This window comes from Mauremys reevesii, linkage group 6 (genome assembly GCF_016161935.1).
Source record: "Mauremys reevesii isolate NIE-2019 linkage group 6, ASM1616193v1, whole genome shotgun sequence".
In the NCBI taxonomy this organism is placed as follows: Eukaryota; Metazoa; Chordata; order Testudines; family Geoemydidae; genus Mauremys; species Mauremys reevesii.
In genome coordinates, this window is record NC_052628.1 from 122,472,319 (window position 1) to 122,491,191 (window position 18,873).

The 18,873-nt window shown below is 57.9% G+C and overlaps 1 protein-coding gene and 1 long non-coding RNA gene across 2 annotated transcripts in view; both read left to right on the forward strand.

Annotated features, from left to right (window-relative positions):
* LOC120407568 (ras-related protein Rab-17-like) overlaps nucleotides 1-18,873 on the forward strand; it is a 218,671-nt gene that overhangs the window by 165,383 nt on the left and 34,415 nt on the right. The gene's annotated exons all lie outside the window — the stretch shown is intronic.
* LOC120407573 lies at nucleotides 16,584-17,356 on the forward strand. The gene is made up of 3 exons (XR_005600117.1): nucleotides 16,584-16,642; nucleotides 17,000-17,143; nucleotides 17,226-17,356. It is a non-coding gene; the product is annotated as an uncharacterized LOC120407573 (long non-coding RNA).

An 18,873-nucleotide genomic window follows, 5' to 3' on the forward strand; every position in this document is an offset into this window, starting at 1 on the left:
CCATCCCGAGCTATTTTCAAGTGTAACGTGATCATAACTAGACCCATTTGAAACCCTTCACCACACAAGACAAAGCCCGTAGGATTCCTCATTAACTATTTATTTCTCCTCCCCTGGCTCCCTACAGCCACTAGCCACCTTCGAGCTTTCCCTCTTCTCTCCCAGGCTCTGCTCACTTGATTGCAGCAGCTCAGCGGATGGTCCAGCTTTGCTCTTTCACTTCCATTCTTCACTTCTTTGGGGGGCTGCATTTGCAACCGAGCAGCCTGATGGAAATCCCTGAGTCCTCTGTCTCGGCAGGCAGGCCAAGCAGCCAAGGGAGGTTAGCCTGAACTGTCAGGAGTGGAGGCTTGGCCCATAGGGTAGGGTTACCATATTGGAACTGTCAAAAAAGAGGACACTCCATGGGCGGGGGAGTGGTTTAAATGCTCCAGACAGATGCTTCGCAGGTAGGGTTGGGGGCGTGTAAGAGTCCGGTGTGGGGCTCGGCCTCTCGGGTGGGGCCGGGAGCCAGGCTGCGTCACTCCACGGCCTAAATCAGCAGTTCAGTCTCCGAAGGTCCAAGGGCTCAGACCCTCAGGCAGGGCTGAGCAGAAATAAACAGTCATCGAAGCCCAAGTCCTCAGTCAAGGTGGGGCAGCAAACAGCAGTTCTAGGCTCAGACCCTCAGGCAGGGCTGAGCACCCAGAAATCAGTAAAGCCCTAGCCCTAGTCAGGGCGGGGCAATAAGCAGTAGTTCAAGGGGCTCCGCTACTTAAGCAGGAGCTGAGCAAACAATCGTTCAGGGCTCAGATCTTTAAGCAGGAGCTGAGCAGCAAGAATAGTTCAGGGCTCAGGTCCTTCAAGCAGGCGCTGAGCAGCAACCCTCGGTGAGTCAGACTTCTGGGTCTGAGCTCTGATGTGAGGGAGACTGCCACCCGTGAGGCGGTGGCATGGGGACACAGGCCCACCCACTCCACTGTGTCCCAGACCCAGTTAGTCTGCTGCTGTGTCGGTGGGGTCCTGACCGCAACACACCGACATCGGCTCGAAATCTGCAGTAGCCAGACTGGGGTCAGCTACCCCCGGGCTACTTCCCATCTCCCCCTCCATGGGTACCTGCTCATCGCGGGTGTCCGCAGCGGGGTCCCAGACCATGGGCTCCTCGTCGTGCTGAGGGCTGACTAGGTCGGGCTGCTCCTCAGGACACGGGTCGGGGGGATGCTCGGGCAGCTCCTCGGGGTAATGGGCTCGGGGCAGGCTCGGCCAGTTCTCCTCAGGGTACCGGGCTCGGGGCAGGCTCGGCCAGTTCTCCTCTGGATACCGGGCTCGGGGCAGGCTCGGCCAGTTCTCCTCTGGATACCGGGCTCGGGGCAGGCTCGGCCAGTTCTCCTCAGGGTACCGGGCTCGGGGCAGGCTCGGCCAGTCCTCCTCAGGGTACCGGGCTCGGGGCAGGCTCGGCCAGTCCTCCTCAGGAGTGGGCTCGGGGCAGGCTCGGCCAGTCCTCCTCAGGAGTGCGGGGCTCGGGGCAGGCGCGGCCAGTCCTCCTCAGGGTACGGGGCTCGGGGCAGGCTCGGCCAGTCCTCCTCAGGGTACGGGGCTTGGGGCAGGCTCGGTCCAGCAGGAGCTCGGTCACGAGCGTCTGTCCTCTCCAGCCTCCGGGCTGCAACTGAGTGCTGGGCCAGGGCTTTTATACTTCCTGTACCGCCCCTTGACTTCCGGGGGGGCGGGGACAGGTGGCAGTGGCTCCGCCCACTGTGGCAGCTGTTCTGGCTCCTCCCTCTCGGGTGCGGCCGGGAGCCAGGCTGCCTCACTACACGGCCCCCCCCTCAAGGCTGGCTCCCGTGCAGCGGGGTCAGCCCCTTCCATACCCCCCAGCCGGGAGAGGAAGTCCGCGTTAGCATGGTCCTTCCGGCCCGATGACGCACAGTGAAGGCATAGGGCTGCAGGGCCAAGTACCACCGCTGCAGCCGCATGTTATGGTCCTTCATGCGAGCCAACCATTGGAGGCGGAATGGTCGGTGACCAAGGTGAAGGGCTCCCAGGATGTAATACCTCAGGGCTTCACAGGCCCACTTCACAGAGAGGGCTTCCTTTTCGACCACCGCGTAGTTTTTCTCTCGGGGGAACAGCTTCCGGCTGATGTAAAGAACCGGATGCTCTTCCCCTCTACTTCTTGGGAAAGGGCGGCCCGAGTCCCACTTCCGGCGTCTGTCTGTAAAACAAATGTCGGTGGAAATCAGGACTATACAAGTCCGGCTTGCTGCAGAGACTCGTTTTGAGTGTCTGAAAGGCCTCGTCGCACTCATGGTCCATTTCACCTGCGCGGGCTATCCTTTGTCAGGAGCCCGGTAAGGGGCGGCAATTGCCGCGAATTGAGAATAAATCGTCTGTAATACCCTGCCAGCCCCAGAAACTGGCACACCTGGCGCTTCGTGGCTGGCGGGGGCAGGTTGCGATGGCCTGGACCTTGCCGACAAGAGGTTTTACCTGTCCATGCCCGATAGTATACCCCAGGTGCGTGGTCTCTTCTCAGCCGATCGACATTTCTTAGGGTTGGCTGTTAACCCGGCCTTCCGCAGGGACCTCAGGGCGGCTGCGACCCTTTCTAGGTGGTTCTCCCACGAGGACTGTAAATGACCACGTCATCTAGATAGGCGGCCTCGTAGTCCTGATGTGGCTGGAGGAGGCGGTCCATTAGGCGTTGAAAGGTGGCGGGCCCCATGGAGGCGAAGGGCATCCGGGTAAACTGGTATAGGCCAGTGGGTGTGGCGAGCAGTCTTCTCCCTGGAGGCTGGTTCCAGGGGGATCTGCCAGTACCCTTTGCTTAGATCAAGGGTGGTGATATAGCGGGCCTCCCCTAAGCGGGCCAACAGCTCATCTATCCGAGGCATGGGATAGGCATCGAACTTGGAGATAGCATTAACGCACCTAAAGTCGATACAGAATCTCTGTGAGCCGTCGGGCTTGGTACCAGCACTACAGGGCTGCGCCACTCATGTTGCGATGGTTCAATCACCCCTAGATCCAGCATAGCTCGTACCACCTCCTCAACGACCTGCCTCCTGTGATACGGCAAGGGCCTGGTCGCGCCCCGGATCACCACCCCAGGCTCCGTCTGGATCCTATGGTATACCAGGGTGGTGTATCCCGGTTGGCCCGTAAAGGTGTGGGAAAAGGCTTGCAAGAGGCACCGGGTCTGCTTGAGTTGGTCGTCTGTTAGGGTCTCCCCGAGCTGCGGTTCCCCGGGGTCCTCTGTATGGGCTACCTGGGGTCCTAGCTCAGGTTCTGGCGGGTAGGGGTTGATCGGGAGACCTTCATGTTCCTGCCAGGGCTTGAGGAGGTTGACATGGTACCGTTGGGTCTTCTTTTTCGGTCCGGCTGATTGATTTCATAATTAACCGGGCCCACCTTCGAACCACCTCATATGGCCCTTGCCACGGGCCAGGATCTTGATTCACTGGAGGGAAGGAGGAGTAATACCGGTCTCCGGGATGAAAGTCCCGAGTCTGGGCGTCCCAGTTATAAGTCTGGGCCTGCGTGTCTTGGGTGGCTTTCAAGTTCTCCTGCGCCAGGGCCCCCGCCTGCTTAAGGCGCTCCTGAAGCTGGAGTACGTACTTTAAGAGGCCCTGGGACGGCGATGGGGCTTGCTCCCAGGTTTCCCTCATAAGATCCAGCAGGCCCGAGGTCGCCGACCGTACAGCAACTCAAAGGGTGAGAACTTGGTTGAAGACTGGGGACTTCCGCACCGCCAGGAGCAGGGGTGGAAGGAGCTGGTCCCATCGGCGAAGGTCCTCCTGGGGAACCTACGCAACAGCTCTTTCAGCGTCGATTGAATCTTTCAACCAGCCCATCTGTCTGGGGATGGTAAGCGGACGTCGAGTTGCTTTATCCCCAGAGTTCGCACACCTGCTGGAGCAGCCGTGGCGTAAAGTTGGTCCCCTGATCCATGAGGATCTCCCGGGGCAGGCCGACCGGGCGAAGACCTTCACCAGCTCAGCTGCGATGGTGCGGGCGTGATGGTCGGAGAGGATTGCCGGGAACCTGGTAGCATAGTCCATTATCACCAAAATGTATTGGAACACTGCGCTGCTCTTAGGAGAGGCCCCACCAGGTCCATGGCCACCCGCTCAAGGGGTCTCAATCAGAGCATCGGGACCAGCGGTGCCTTGGGAGTTCGTGCTGGGGCAGCCAACTGGCATTCGGACAAGAGTTGCAATAATTCTTTACCTCCTGGTGTACCCCTGGCCAGAAGAAGCACCCCAGGATCCGAGCCAGGGTCTTCTCGTGACCGAGGTGCCCGGCGCGGGGATGTCGTGGGCCAGTTTCATGACCGCCGGCGGTGACACGAGGCACGAGGAGTTGTGTCCTGGTATCCCCGTGCGGGGTCCCTCTCGGCAGCGATACAGGTGCTCCTGCCGCCAATTCAAAGTGCGGCCACTGCGCCGCTCGATGGGGGTCGAGGACCGTCCCATCCAGGAGGCCAGCTGGTCGTATGTCGGCGTGAGTGTACGGTCGGCCCGTTGATCCCGGCAAAAGTCCATGGGCGCCGAGGGATCCTCCCCCACTCCGGGGGGAGGATCTTCACGTCCTTCCATCGGGTTGGTGTGGTCGGGGGCTTCCACCTCGTCTTCCTCAGTCTCTGGGGCCTCCTTCCAAGGCTGGCGTGACCTGCGGGCTGCCCTCGGCGTGGCGGCGTGGTGCGGCGGGAACTCGGGCCAGTCGACCCAGGATCACCGGGTCGCCAGCCGTGGGCGAGTCCCACTGTCATCAGCCGGGTGACCCCATCAATAGTCAGTTGGGCCCTGGTACTTGGGTAGGGCCGTATATCCCGTGGATACACTGCAGCTGACTGTTCCCCAGGCGGTTGTAAGCCTGCGGGCCCATGGTTTGGCAGACCAGTGTCTGGCGCAGCCTGAATCGAGGAGGGCCACCGTCGGGCGCCCCTCAGCGACCACGGGCACGGTGATCTTGGCCGCTTGCCAGCGCCGGGCACGGCCTTCCCTGAGTAAACCTGGCCAAAGGTACACTCCAGTCCTCGGCAGTCCCACTGTAAATGGCCAGACTCTCCACAGGAGAAACAGGGCCCCAGGTCTGCTCGTCCCGTCCGTGACCGGGTCGGGGTTACCTCCAGGCAGGTTCGGTAGTCCCCTCTCGCCACGGGAACCGGGGTCGGCGGCTCTCCCGGAGGGCGTGGCGGTGCAGGTCGGGCCTCCGCTCCACGGGAGGAAACATGCGTCTGTGAGGTGGGCGCCCCCTTCTTTTCTGGGTTGGGGCGCTCCGTCCGGGCGGGGCTGTCCGGCCAGCCGAGCCCAGCGGGGTTTCAGCCGCAAGGTAGTCCTCCATTAACGTAACGGCCGCGGCCACTGTCGCCGGCCTATGGCGGAGGACCCAGGCTCGTCCTCGCGGCGGGAGTACATGGGCGAACTGCTCCAATGCTACCACTCGAAGCTCCTGGGCCACTATCCGGTCGGGCCCCTGGAGGATCGCCAGGCTTCTAAACCGCTGTCGGTAGGTCTCTGGACTCACATCCAGGGCGTCTAGGATAGCGGCTTTCACCTGGCTGTAGTCCTGGACTGCCTCCACAGACAAGCCTCGATAGACCGTCTGAGCAGTCCCCGTTAAGTATGGGGCCAGGATGGTGGCCCATTGGTCCTGGGCCCAGCCGCGGCAGCGGCCACCGCTTCAATGTGGCGAGAAGGCTTGGGGTCGTCGCGGGCCCCATCTTCGTCAGCGGGTGGGGGCTGGCCGCGGGGCCCCTGCAGCATCTCCTGGATGGGGTTCCCCCAGTCGAGTCAGCACCGCTGCGAGCTGCTGGACACATTGCCGCTGGAAGTCCTGGTGCTGGGTAACCAGGTCTTGAATGAGCTGCCGTTGTTGCGAACCTCGCTGCTCGACGAGCTGCTGCTGCTGGTGCGACCGGGCCGCCTGTTGTCGCTCCTGGCTCTCCGTCATGAGGGCAGGAGCTGGGACAGATCCATCTCTCTGGCGGGAGGCCTCTCTCCCGCGGCCCCCTTTTCACCGGCGTCAAGAGCTCGCGCCCACATCCTGGGCGAGAGGTCCTCAGAGAAGGCACCACGTGTAAGAGTCGGTGTGGGGCTCGGCCCTCTCGGGTGTGGCCGGGAGCCAGGCGCGTCACTACACGGCCTAAATCAGCAGTTCAGTCTCCGAAGGTCAAGGGCTCAGACCCTCAGGCAGGGCTGAGCAGAAATAAACAGTCAACGAAGCCCAAGCCCTCAGTCAGGGTCGGGCAGCAAACAGCAGTTCTAGGCTCAGACCCTCAGGCAGGGCTGAGCACCCAGAGTCAGTAAAGCCCTAGCCCTAGTCAGGGCGGGGCAATAAGCAGTAGTTCAAGGGGCTCAGGTCCTTAAGCAGGAGCTGAGCAAACAACAATAGTTCAATGCTCAGCTCCTTAAGCAGGAGCTGAGCAAACAACAATAGTTCAGGGCTCAGGTCCTTAAGCAGGAGCTGAGCAAACAACAATAGATCAGTGCTCAGGTCCTTAACGGACGAGCTGATCAACAAGAATTGTTCAGGGCTCAGGTCCTTAAGCAGGAGCTGAGCAGCAACAACAATAGTTCAGGGCTCAGGTCCTTAAGCAGGAGCTGAGCAGCAACAACAATAGTTCAGGGCTCAGGTCCTTAAGCAGGAGCTGAGCAGCAATAATAGTTCAGGGCTCAGGTCCTTAAAGCAGGAGCTGAGCAGCAACAACAATAGTTCAGGGCTCAGGTCCTTAAGCAGGAGCTGAGCAGCAATAATAGTTCAGGGCTCAGGTCCTTAAGCAGGAGCTGAGCAGCAATAATAGTTCAGGGCTCAGGTCCTTAAAGCAGGAGCTGAGCAGCAACAACAATAGTTCAGGGCTCAGGTCCTTAAAGCAGGAGCTGAGCAGCAACAACAATAGTTCAGGGCTCAGGTCCTTAAAGCAGGAGCTGAGCAGCAACAACAATAGTTCAGGGCTCAGGTCCTTAAAGCAGGAGCTGAGCAGCAATAATAGTTCAGGGCTCAGGTCCTCGAAGCAGGAGCTGAGCAGCAACAATAGGTCAGTCCAGACTTCTGGGTCTGAGCTCTGATGTGAGGAGACTGCCACCGTGAGGCGGTGGCAGGGGACCTGAGCCCACCCACTCCACTGTGTCCCAGCCCGGGGCCCTAACAGCAGCAGTTAGTCTGCTGCTGTGTCGGTGGGGTCCTGACCGCAACACACCGACATCGGCTCGAAATCTGCAGTAGCCAGACTGGGGTCAGCTACCCCCGGGCTACTTCCCATCTCCCCCTCCATGGGTACCTGCTCATCGCGGGTGTCCGCAGCGGGGTCCCATACCATGGGCTCCTCGTCGTGCTGAGGGCTGGCTAGGTCAGGCTGCTCCTCAGGACACGGGTCGGGGGGACGCTCGGGCAGCTCCTCGGGGTAACGGGCTCGGGGCAGGCTCGGCCAGTTCTCCTCAGGGTACCGGGCTCGGGGAAGGCTCGGCCAGTCCTCCTCAGGGTACCGGGCTCGGGGAAGGCTCGGCCAGTCCTCCTCAGGGTACCGGGCTTGGGGCAGGCTCGGTCCAGCAAGAGCTCGGTCAGGAGCGTCTGTCCTCTCCGGCCGCTGGGCTGCAACTGAGCGCTGGGCCGGGGCTTTTATACTTCCTGTCCCGCCCCTTGACTTCCGGGGGCGGGGACAGGCGGCAGTGGCTCCGCCCACTGTGGCAGCTGTTCTGGCTCCTCCCTCTCGGGTGCGGCCGGGAGCCAGGCCGCCTCACTACAGGGCCGTACTGTTGCAAGAGGTGGGAGGAGAAGAACACCCCATTTTGGACCTGAGCCACAAGCTGTTCCCCAGAGAGACCCGGTATTCCACCACAGGCGGGAGGCCCTGGGAGTGAAATGGGCATTCGTGGCGCTGAGGTACTGTGATGTTCGTCCATCGTTGTCGATGAAGACCTCAACAACTCATTCGTTCGATGACCGGACTCTGTGAGTCGGAGATGACTGATCAGTCCGATTCGGGCGTGGGCGTCCTGCCACCACGTTGGACAGACATGCGATGGCACTGTCGATGATGTGCGGGCAGCTCTGGACTCGCGCAGCTCACGCTTTCTTTCAGACTCAGCAGTGCGCCTCGCCTCAGAGGTATTACTGCCTGTGTGAATGAGGCTGCGCCATGCTGGGCCGGTTCAGTGCGAGGGTTTCCCATGTGGCGGTGTTGATCTCCAGGGAGTTCAGAGAGGTCTTCAGCGTGTCCTTGAACCGCTTCTTTTGTCCTCCATGGGGCGCTTTCCCTGGTGAGTTCTCCGTGAAGAGCTGTTTAGAAATGCGCTCCTCTGACATTCTCACGACATGTCCGGCCCATCTGGTCTGGGCTCTCATCAGCAGTGTGTGAACTGGCGGCAGACTGGCTCTGGTAAGGACTTCAGTATCGGGCACTTTGTCCTGCCATCTGATTTTTAGAAGCTTTCGCAGACAGGAAATGTGGAAATGATTGAGCCTTCGTGCATGACTCTGATAGACAGTCCACGGCTCGCAGGCCTACAGCAGAGTTGGAAGCACCACTGCTCGGTAGACCATCAGCCGTTGGTAGGCTGATCCTCGGCGTTCCCAGGCGTTGGGCGCAATCGGCCAAATGCAGAGCTGTCTTTAGCAATTCTGCCGTTTACTTCATCATCGACTGACACTGCTTGGGAAAGGGTACTGCCCAGGTATGTGAAGTGCTCCACTGCCTGGAGTCTCTGTCCATTTACAGTGATGGACGGTTCTGAGTACGGGCGTGGGGAGCTGGCTGGTGCATGACCTCAGTCTTCTTGATGCTAACGGTGAGACCGAAGTTGTTACATGCAGATGAAAACTTGTCCATATTGGCTTTCATTTGTGGCTCTGTACTAGCATTCAGAGCACAATCATCGGCAAAGACAAAGTCTCGAAGTACAGTTTCCTTCACCTTGGTAATGGCACGCAGTCGCCTCGGATTGAATAGTTTCCTGTCAGTTCTGTATTTCAGGCCTACTCCTTCAGTGCAGTATTGAAAGGCATCAGTCAGAGTGGCAGAGAATATCATGCTGAACAAAGTGGGTGTTAAAACACACCCTTGCTTGATGCCGTTGGTGACTGGGAAGGCCTCAGATGTTTCACTGTCATCCAGGACACGAGCCATCATACCGTGATGAAATTGACGTACCATTGGTATGAATCTGTCTGGACAGCTGAATTTCGACATGATCCTCCACAGGCCCTGGCGACTGACAGAGTCGAACGCTTTCGTGAGGTCCACAAAAGTTGTGTAGAGCTCACAATTCTGTTCTTGACATTTCTCCTGTAGCTGACATGCAGCGAAGATCATGTCAATAATCCCACGTCCCTTGCGGAAGCCGCACTGTGATTCTGGCAGTAAGCCCTGCTGCAGGTGAGTGATCAATCGGTTCAACAGAACCCGTGCAAGAATTTTCCACGCTGTAGAGAGCAGCGAGATTCCATGGTGATTGTTGCATACCTGGCGATTGCCCTTCCTCTTATAGAGGTGCACCATGGACACATCTCTAAATTCCTGTGGAATGGATCCCTGCTTCCAGAAGGACTGAAACAGCTCAGTGACTTTCCGTAGCAGCACGGGTCCACTGACTTTGTACACCTCTGCTGGTATGGCATCTGACCCTGGGGCTTTGCCACTTGACAGCTGGTTGATGGCTTCCTTCACTTCATCCTCTTTTGGTGAAGCATCCATGGAGTCATGGACTGCAACCTGGGGCATCTTGTCAATGGCCTCATCATTGATGACTGAGGGGCAGTTGAGAACTGCTTCAAAATGTTCAGCCCATCTCTGGAGAATCTGCGTCTTCTCTGTAAGGAGCACAGTGCCATCAGAGTTCAGGAGGGGAAAGCTCCCAGAAGACTGTGGACCATAGACTCTCCCTCACTTTAATCCAATTCACGCGCAAGTCTCGACATCATAACATATCAAGTCCTGTGGTGATGGGCAAGCGTCGAAGCAGCAGGTGTGGATACACTGGGAGCTGTTGCCGCGGACCTGCACACAGGCGGCTCAGGTATAATGGTCGTTCCTCACTGACCGAAGCAGCAGTGGGCGCGGCATCTTCTTGGCGACTGAGCAGCCCTATTCAGGACTGCACTGCTCACTTGGCTAGAAAAGGTGCCTAAACATTGCCTGCTTCACCTTACCTGGCCAGCATACGCGGCTGGTGGGGATCCCATCAAAGAGGTTGAACAAAAACAAAACTTAGAGTGACACCGATCCCCATTGGCACATGGGCTGTGCGCGCGCGCTACTGGACAACATCACGGCAGACAGACCGGAGAGAAGAACAGCACTTGTCGCCAGAGAGCTGCATGCGCTACAACATTGACATTGCAGCCCTTAGCGAAACTCGCCTTGCTAATGAAGGACAGCTGTCCGAGTCAGGCAGAGGCTATACATTCTTCTGGAGTGGCGCAGCAGTGATGGCGTCGCGAATCTGGAGTTAACCGCCATCAAGAATCATCTTGTTGAAACTTGCCAGTTCCCCAAGGGTGTGAATGACCGACTCATGACAATGCAGCTTCCGCTTCAAAAAGGAAAACAAGCTACTTTGATCAGCACATACACTCCCATAATGACCAACCCAGAGAATGTGAAGGATAAATTCTACGAAGAACTAGGTGCTCTGTTATCATCAGTGCACGCAGAGACAAGCTGATCCTGCTTGGCGATTTTAACGCAAGAAGTCGGATGCGATGCGCAGCCTGGGAAGAGTCATCGGGAAACATGGGTGGGAAAGTGTAACAGCAATGGCCTGTTACTGCTGAAAACTTGTGCAGCACATGACCTTCTGATCACCAATGTCGGTCTTCGCCTCCGTACCGCAACAAGACTTGGTGGATGCATCCCTGTTCCAAGCACTGGCATCTGATCGACTATGTCGTCATCAGGAGAAGGACAGACAAGATGTCAGGGTTATAAAAGCTATGTGCGGCGGTGACTGTTGGACGGATCACAGGTTCATAGTATCCAAAATGAAGCTCCGTATCATGCCGAAGAGACGACCACAAGGCTGTAAGGCTCTCAAAAGGATCAACGTGTCGAAGCTGAAGAATAGCCGCATCGCTGAAAATCTAGCGGAAGACCTAGAGAATGAGCTTGCTGATCTTCGGATTGAGGATGGCGCTGAGAAAGACTGGGAGCCATTCCGCAACACTGTCCATACAGCTGCATCGAAGGTATTGGGGCCCTCCACACGCAGGCGGCAAGGCTGGTTTGGTGAAAATGATGCAGAAATCCAGGTCCTCCTTGCTGAGAAGCATCGCCTGCATCGTGCACATCAGAGCGACCCATCCTCAGCGGCAAAGAAGACAGCCTTTATCATGCTCGCAGAACAGTACAGCACCGACTGCCCAAAATGCGGGACTTGTGGCTGGCGCCAAAGCAGATGAAATACAGGCATATGCGGACAGGAATGACTATAAGCAGTTCTCTGAAGCCCTCCTTCTCCTTGGTAATAGAACACGCACCCCTCAGGTGGATTAACAGCATGAAGGACTCAAACACACGGATCATGTGGTGGTACATGTCCCTCCAACCCTATTCCTTCCGAGTGTTACACCGGCCGGGAAGGCTCATGCGGATGCAGATTTCTTTTCCCAAGTTGTGGGGCGGTAGGGGTAGGGGAAGGGAGGAGGCGACTAAGGGTCAGCCGGCCCAGGCGACTGTCTTAAGGGGAGGGTGTGTGGCGGGGCAGAGTGGACCCACACTGGTATAGCAGGGGTTAACCCTTCCTCCCTGGCAGAGAAGCCCCGTCCCAGAAGTTCTGCTGGGCATGCTCCAACTGGAGCTCAGATATAAAAGCCTGCACATCAGCTCAGTCTGGGCTGACCGCCGGAGGAAGGGCGCACGCTGTTAGCTCCTGCAGAGAGGGCCTGCGAGCCAGGATCCGGGCGTCAGCCCTGCCGAGCACCACCGGAGACCCTGACGGAGGGCGACCCAGGGGCGGAACAGACCGGAGGACCCCTCGCTGCAGAAGCACTGCCATTCCCAGGAAAGTAGAGATAAGCGGTGTTAAAGCTGTATTAGCACTCGGCGTGTTGCGGGCAGATCCCTGCTGAGCGGCGGCAAGTAGAGCTTGCAGCTATCAGGGCCCTGGCAGGGCTCAGAGGAGAAGGTGGGCCCGAGTCCAACCGTGAAGGATTATGTGGACTCTGGCCGCACTACCCGCCTGAAAGGGGATTATATCAGGCCCGCACAACTCGTAAGCGGCGAGGCCACATTCCTCCAAAGAAAACAGCCGAGGGCGAAACCTCACGGCCCGCAGAAACACCCTGCCCCAGGGCCGCCCAGCCCTGCGAAACAAACCCTCCTTCCCCAGCGCGCCCCACCAAAACTGCTGTGGGCCAAAAGGAAGGTTGGGGTGGGAAGTGATACTTTATTTTAAATCAACCGGGGGCTCCCAGCTGAAGAGGTGGCTGGGAGCCCTCAGGGTCAAATTAAAGGGCCCAGGGCTCCGGCGGCTGGGGGAACCCGGCAGGGTCGGCTCTAGGTGTTTTGCTGCCCCAAGCAATAAAAAAAAACTTGGCTGCCCCCATCCCAGCCTGGGCTCCCCCCTGTACCCTCCTGCTGCCCCAATCCTGGGCTCTCCCCCCTCTGACCCACACTCCCTGCCGCCCCAGTGCTGGGCTTCCCCCTTTCCTCCCCACCAGTGCCCGCCCGCCACCCCGCAGCTGCCCCAGCCTGGGCTCCCCACCAGTGCCTCCCCACACACCTCCTGCCTCCCCAGCCCTGTGTCACTAGTAACGCTCCCAGGGCATGGCACTCATCAGGAATATTGGATGTGACCACAACCCATACAGGAGTGGTTCCCATCTGGTTACAGAGCTGCAATAAAGTGGAACAATTTTCAGCTTGTGTGATTGGAGGATATCTGGATGCATATTATAAGACTGTCCTCCATAAATGAGGAAAAGTTGAGGTGCCTTTATTATTCTTTTGTTCCACTCTTTCTTTCTATGGGGAATTTGCCTATGCAATATCACTGTCTTCCTTAAACAAACAAAAAGGCAATGGCTGCTGAAAATAGCAATTCCAGTCCTAATAAGCATTTCTTGCTCAATTTTATCCTGCTTTTTCTACAGCAAGTTACAGTGGATCAGTATATTTGATTTGGGAGAAATGAAGTAACAGCTGCCCAAACTGAGCTTGAGCACTCCTGAATCCTGAGGTGTTCAAATCTGAAGGCAGGCGCTGGGGGAGGGCTGTGGGCTCCACGGGAGTAGGGCAGCAATGTGTCTGGAGCTGCATGGAGCCAGACACGCTGGTCTGAGTGGCACAGTAAGTGGGCTGGAGGTTGGAGAAGGGGTAGGGAGTTCCAGGGGGCAGTCAAGGGACAGGGAGCTGTGGGGGCTGGATGGGGCAGAGGTTCAGGGGGGCAGTCAGGGGACAGGCAGCAGTAGGATAGGCATGGGAGTCCCAGGGGTTTATCAGGGGATAGGTAGGGGGTGGGGTCCTGGGGGAAAGTTGGGGGGGGTCTCAGGAGGGGGCAGTGGGGCACAAGGAGAAGGGAGGCTTAGATAGGGGCTGGGGTCCCAAGGGGCAGTTGGAGCAGGGGTCTTGGGAGAGGGAGCAATCGGGGGACAAGGAGCAGCGGCATTTAGATAGGGGGTGGGGTCCGGGGGGTGCAGTTAGGGGCAGGAGTCCCAGGAGAGGAGTATCAGGGGACAAGGACCAGCGGTGTTAGATAGGGGGTGGGGGTTCTGGGGGCAGTCGGGAGGTGCAAACAGCAGTCGCATGCCGGGATTCAAACCGCTCTGGGCTGGAGCCCTGAGCCCTTAAAATCCCAGCCGCAGCCGGGAATCTGTGGGCAGCCCAGAGCCCTCTGACTCCCAACTCTGGCTGAGATTTAAAGGGCTCTGCGCTCCCTGCGGCTGCGGGCAGCCCAGAGCCCTCTGACTCCCAGCCACGGCTGGGATTTAAAGGGCTCTGGGCTCCCCGCGGCTGCCAGCAGCCCAGAGCCCTCTGACTCCCGGCCGCGGCTGGGATTTAAAGGGCTCTGGGCTCCCCGCCGCTGCGGGCAGCCCAGAGCCCTCTGACTCACGGCCGCGGCTGGGATTTAAAGGGCTCTGGCCTCCCCGCGGCTGCCAGCAGCCCAGAGTCCTCTGAGTCACGGCCGCGGCTGGGATTTAAAGGGCTCTGGCCTCCGCGCGGCTGCCAGCAGCCCAGAGCCCTCTGACTCACGGCCGCAGCTGGGATTTAAAGGGCTCTGGCCTCCGCGCGGCTGCCAGCAGCCCAGAGCCCTCTGACTCACGGCCGCAGCTGGGATTTAAAGGGCTCTGGCCTCCCAGAGCCCTCTGACTCCCGGCCGCGGCTGGGATTTAAAGGTCTCTGGGCTCCCCGCCACTGCCAGCAGCCTAGAGCCTTTTGATTCATGGCCACGGCTGGGATTTAAAGGGCTCTGGGCTCCCCGCGGCTGCCAGCAGCCCAGAGCCCTCTGACTCCCAGCCACGGCTGGGATTTAAAGGGCTCTGGGCTCCCGCGGCTGCCAGCAGCCCAGAGCCCTCTGACTCCCGGCGCGGCTGGGATTTAAAGGGCTCTGGGCTCCCGCGGCTGCCAGCAGCCCAGAGCCCTCTGACTCCCGGCGCGGCTGGGATTTAAAGGGCTCTGGGCTCCCGCGCTGCCGGCCGCCCAGAGCCCTCTGACTCCCAGCCGCGGCTGAGATTCAAAGGGCTCCCCGCGGTTGCCGGCAGCCCAGAGCTCTCTGCTTCCTGGCGCGGCCGGGATTCAAAGGGCTCTGGGCTGCCCATGAGCTCCGTGTGCGGGGATTTAGAATCCTCGCGGGCGCACAGTGAGGCTCAGCGGGCCGTATGTTGTGCAGGCCTGGATTATATGAGCGTTGGCCGCTAGGCTGTTCTACCCTGCTGCAAGAGGATTATATGGACTTTGTCCGCTAGGCCGTGCTACCCCACCCTTATAGATGCAGCAGTCGCGCTACTGCAAATACTGGGGAGGAAGGCGTAAGACCGGTGACAGTAACAGGCGGCCCGTAGAGGCAAACACTGAGACTAGAGAGGCGAGGCCCCAGCACCGTTCGGCACCTGCCACAAAGGGCGCTGCGGTGCCAGGTCCACTACAGACTCCTAGACTTTAAGGTCAGAGGGACCATTTATGATCATCTAGTCTGACCTCCTGCACAATACAGGCCACAGAAGCTCACCCACCCACTCTTGTAATAAACCCCTGACCTATGTCTGAACTACTCAAGTCCTCAAATAATGGTTTCAAGACTTTAAGGTGCAGAGACTCCTCCAGCAAGTGAACCAGGCCCTGTACTGCAGAGGAAGGTGAAAAGCCCAGCTATGGTGATCAGCTAAACCCTGAGCATGTGGGCAAGACTCACCTCGACCCAAGAAGAGCAGGCCTGGGCAGAGCAGGTCTGTACCAGGGAAAGGAGAGTGCTTTCCCCTGGGCGGCACAGCCTGGGGCTTAGCCAAATTGATTACAGAATGAGTCCTACCTCCGAGGGACCATGTATTGGCCCCGAAAGAACCAGACTGCAGCGGCGATAAAGCCTAGCTGGGCTATGCACTGGAATGAGAACTAGGTAGGAAGTTGAAAGCAGCAAGGAAAGCCTAGAAGGGAACTTGAGAAGAGAGGTAGGATGTGCCCAGGGAAACCTGCAGCAAAGAGAAAAGAGCAGACCTAGCTGTTGAGCACAGAGCCCTGGGCTGCTACCAGGTTCAGGATGGGACCGGGTTCCTCTACTGACCCCAAAGAAGGGGGGCATAAATGCACCCAGAGAGGTTACCAAGCCCAGCAAGGGGGCTGCAGGCTGAGCCAGAGCCCCAGTGAGAGGAGAAGAACTTTTTTCTCTGGGAAGACCTTTTTGGACTTTTACTGTGTGACAAACTGAGCCCCAGAAGCGGTGACTAAAAGTAGTGAGCCGGCCAGAGGGCCGAATTACCAGGCAGAGAGACTGCCATGGTGCTGGAGTGACCGTCAATGAAGGACCAGAGGGCACCTAACAATGAGTAGATTCATTGATTATTGGCATCGTCAGCAGAAATGAATTCCTCTCGTCATCTGCGATGGCTCATGGAAGTCTTGGATACTGAAGGAAGGTCCGTCCCCTCAAGTGTGATTCCCATTTGAGTTCAAGGGACTGGTTAAGCAGGCAAAGCAGGGCTCGGGGTTTCTCCAGCAGCTCCTAGAAACTCCCCAGAAGCAGAAGGAAGTGCAGGCAGAGCTGCAGATGCAGCTGGTAATCTTGAGGGAGCAGCAGCAAGACCTGTCAGAGATCCTGCAAAGGGAAATGAACCTGCTACGCCCATGGACAAACAGAGCAGCCTCGGATCTAGTGGCCAGTGAACTCTGGTACAAAGCTGCTTCCATTATGGAAACAGCCTGGTACTGGCAGTGGGTGGGAGACCAGGGAGATGGGAGGGGTTACTGAGGCTGGGGTGGGGAAGAAGCTGTGGGGCTGGGAGGAAGGACATGGCCCAGCTTGTGGGAAGGATCCTGCCGGCTGTGTCTGGCGCACTGTGCAGCCTCTTCTGTGGGAAGTTCTCATGGGTTAGTGTGGCCTGAATCTCTCCTGCTCCTTTGTTCTCTTTGGGCTTCACAGGAGATGTCTGGTGAACTGCCTGTGGACTCTGTGCCCCTTTCCGCTCCGAAATTATTCGCTACCTTCAAAGAAACAGGGCACAGCACAGCCTGGTAGGTAGGCTGGAGACTCACACTTCACTCACACACACAACACTGAGGGGCTTTGGGAAGCACAGTAACAAAGAAGAGATTTAAGTGATACTAAGCAAGAGAAAGAGACAAATTTCAAACAGACAAACAAAACCAAACACACTTTGTAGTGACTCAAACTGAATCATAAGAGTCACAATTGTGGCCTTAGCAGTTTCAGACTAACATCTCCGCTTTCCTAACAGACCTTATTTGATGTCCTATGCAGTACAAAAATTCTCTGTCGAATCTGCTGATTTGATTGCTTAGCCTTTCGGTTTCAGACCCTCTGTTCTCTTTCTGGGGTGCCTGGACCTGACTGCAACATCTCTCTTCCAGTCTCTGGCCCAGCCTCTTCCACAGACGTATGCTGCAGCCAGCCCAGCTCAGAGAGCAGTGGGAGACACATGATCTCATCCTGTCAACCCAAGCAACATGGGTCGCATTGAGGCTTAGATGGAAGATCCCAGGTATCTCGTGGAGGTAAAACCATTCACTCTTCTGGGCACTTTGGGCTTCCTGTTCCATAGCCTAGTTGTCATCATGACTTTGTTTTTATTCTCAGAGGACGTGTCTGGGTTCCTGGAGACTGTTTCCTGCTGGAGGTTTGAGCGGGGAGAGATCACTCAGAAGATCACTCGGGTCTGCAGGGTTCATGGGAGCAGCCACACTCCAGCAGGCCATCTGGAAGCCTACTAAAAACTGCTTACCTACGACTTACAAAGTCAGACCCAGTTTGAGGCTCCATCCCTGAGGCCTATTGGCAGAGTCCCAGAGCAGCTAATCGGCCCCGGGACCTCCTTAAACCAACAGCAGGAACAAGAAGCTGTCTGCTCACGGGGCTCCCCTGTCTTCTGGACCATGTGACTCGCTGTGGCTCATCAGTTTGAGGTCTGAACACAATTTGATCTTTTGCTTCTGCTCTTCCAGTATCCTGACCCAGCTGACTCTCGACTCCTGTCTTCTGAGTGTAGACTCTGCCTCTGAGCACTAGATCTGGCTGCTCATGACCCGGCCATGACACTGACTTTTCTACAATTCCTCCAATGCCCTTTTCTGCTCCAGCTCTGCTCTCCCAGCAAGACACACCAATCCCCTGGCTCCCAAAGTCCTAGTTGCTGCTATTCAAGGGCTCAGGGGTAGTGCTTGTATTGCCCCATCCCGCACCACAGCTGCTTTTCCTATGAGAATCTCCCTAGCGCAGAGGAGAAATCCGCTCTTCTCTTAGAATCAGTCCTGGCAGCAATTCAGGAAGTCATAGAAGGGACGGTCTGCTAAGCTCCCTCTGCAATGCCACTGTCAGAGACCATTACTGGTGGGTGCCAAGTGAGTGCGCAGGCAGCTGCTTGAGAGACTCCTAGGGGCAGGGTAGTCGTGTTTCACGGTGACCTCTGAAAGCCATGCAAAGAGTGCAGCATTGAAGAGACTCTCCTGCGGTAACAAAGGGTTTCTGTTCTCCTACATAGTCAGCCAGTGAGGCCAGTTTGCAGCATGTGGAAGAGCTGTTTGGTGCCTTGTTGGAGGATTCACCATATAGCTGGCATCAGCTTCAGATCCTGGAGTCCCTATGATATGGTTACCATGCATCCGGATTTTCCAAGACATGTCCAGCTTTTTGGTTTTTAAATAGCCGTCGGGGAGGAATTTGTAAAAATCTAAAGGTCCGTGATTTCCCTCCCAATGCCCGGGCCACCCAGAGGGGGAGCAAGTGGGGCAATTTGCCCCAGGCCCTGGGCCCCGCAGGGGCCCTCACGAGAGTTTTTGGGGGCCTCTGGAGAAGGGTCTGTCACTCGCGCCGGGGGCCCCAGAAAACTCTCGCGGGGCCCGGGCCCCCGGAGCTTCTTCTGCTCTGGCTCTTCAGCGGCAATTCAGCGGTGGGGGGGTCCTTCCGCTCCGGGTCCCGCCGCCAAAGACCCCGGGACCCCTGAATCCTCTGGGTGGCCCCACCCAATGCAGAGTGTGACTCAGCTGAAACGGCGGCCAGGCCCGATTGAGCCACTCACATCCGGGCCTCCAGTAGTCAGAGCCCCTCCCCTGGTCTCCCCCTCCCCTGGCCTCCCTCTCCCCCCTGCAGCCAAAGTCCATTTAATCCTCCTTTGCAGGTGGGGTAGCGCGGCCTAGCGAGCAGAGTCTATAAAATCCCCCCTTGCAGGCGGGGGAGCATGGCCTAGTGGCCAGAGTCCATATAATCCCCCTGTACACATGGGGTAGCA